General features: G+C 60.5%; 1 protein-coding gene across 1 annotated transcript in view; it reads right to left on the reverse strand.

The window, feature by feature from the left end:
- Positions 1 to 1,761, reverse strand: part of COL5A1 (collagen type V alpha 1 chain) — a 139,611-nt gene that overhangs the window by 35,715 nt on the left and 102,135 nt on the right. The window lies entirely within an intron of this gene.

The following is a 1,761-nucleotide window of genomic DNA, read 5'->3' on the forward strand; positions in this document are numbered from 1 at the left end:
GAGGCTGCACGACACCAGAAGCCAGGAAGGACGCCTCGCGTCTCTAACAGGTTTTCGGGGGGAGGGCGTTCACGGTCCCCGACACGCAGGCTCCGGGCTCCCGCACAGGGCTCGCCGACATCGGTTTCCTCCCGCGGTCTGATGGATGCTACCGCAGACATCTGGCTTCCGATCCCCGAGCCCGGCAGCTCCCCCCGCCCCTACTTCATGGCCGGCTCACCACGGGTGGGGGCCCATTATTGCAGGAAAAGAGGAAAAAGTCAACCCTGCCACACGTAATTTACTTTGGCTGCAGTTGGGAATATTAGCCGTTAAATTTTCAGCAGGCTCTGCAGACCGGCGCACTTGCGACTTAACACATAAATCCTCTGCCCGGGTGTCACCTGCTTCTCTTCTAACAGAATTCAGGCTCCTTCGCTATTGTTCTTGTTTTGCATTTTCCAGGCCACAGGACGCAGATACGTGGCGTTTTTCATTTCGGAAGCAGACACACGGCTGGCGAACACGGCTTCCTGAGTGCGTGGGGACGTGGCGGCTGGGACAGGGGCCCGTGTCGCCGCCACCTCTCGACTTGCTTTCCAGAATTTTGTTCTGGTTTCCGACGATAAAGCCTGAGGCGAACCTTTGTTGCCCAAGGCCACCTGATGGGTTTCTCCCCACCATCTTTCACTCATTTGCTGCCAGAATCGAAACAGCTTTCTGGAGTCTTCCGTTCTAAAATGAATTTAATAAAGCTACTTATGCCCATGAGGCAATTATGTCGCTTTTCAACAACGTGGTCTGGTTTCGCTGCCCTTCATTCTACGGCAAAATCCTTTGGCTTCCAATAAATACTTGCAGCAAAAGATCCAGGAGACGCCTGCTTTCTTCGCAGGGCAGACGCCGGGACCAACCCCGGTGACCCCGGCAGGTGCGGCTGAACGTGGCTGCCACGTTTTCTCAGCCCCCGCTCCGCCAAAACCCAGACTCCCAGCCCCGAGCTCGCACCACTGTGACCTGGCCGTTTCCGTCCTGCAGCATGAGTGGCTCTCGGTTCCAACCTAAACCAACGGGCCCCAGCTTCAGGGAGCAAAGACGGCCTCAGCCACCAGGCCCGTCTGGGGCTCCCGGTGACACCCTGCTCCACGGTTTTCTTTGTGACCTAACCCAGACCAAGTTCCAGGTCCCAGCGACCGCTGCTGTGACCAGGTGCCACGATCACGGTCTCCCTAACGACTGCCTGTGATCACCTGTCCTTGTGTCCCCGAGGGAGGCACGGCAGCCCCAGGGACAGCGGCTGTGACGGCTCGGTGATGACACGGGGTGGGATGGGGGACCCCGACTGTGGCCCCGCGGACACGGTGAGCTGCACAACGGTAAACCGGCCCGGAGGAAGAGCCACCGGAGAAAGATAAGAACCTGGGTTGCGCCGACGGCCTGCAGGGCTGTCGGGCCGGGCGTGTTTGGAAAGCTCTGTCTTCTCCGCAGCCTCGCCCCGTCACCTGCGGCCCTCCTGATGGCCGCCAGCCTAAGGTCAGCCATTCTGGAGAGCAGTGTGGGCAGCCCCGAGGGCGAGACGCGACTGGGACGCACTGAGGAAGCTGCCTGATAAACACAGGCCACAGAACGCGCGCCGGGCTGTCCTTACCCTGCCTCCCTTCTCGCCGCTGGCGCCGGGAAATCCAGGAAACCCAACGGAGCCCTGGAAGAGCGAAGCAGCAGCGTGAGAGCTGGGCCGGGGACGAGCTCCGCCACAGTGCCGCCGGGGAAGGGGCCGTTAGA

Source organism: Pteropus medius, unplaced genomic scaffold, assembly GCF_902729225.1.
Source record: "Pteropus medius unplaced genomic scaffold, Ma_sr-lr_union100, whole genome shotgun sequence".
Classification (NCBI taxonomy): Eukaryota; Metazoa; Chordata; class Mammalia; order Chiroptera; family Pteropodidae; genus Pteropus; species Pteropus medius.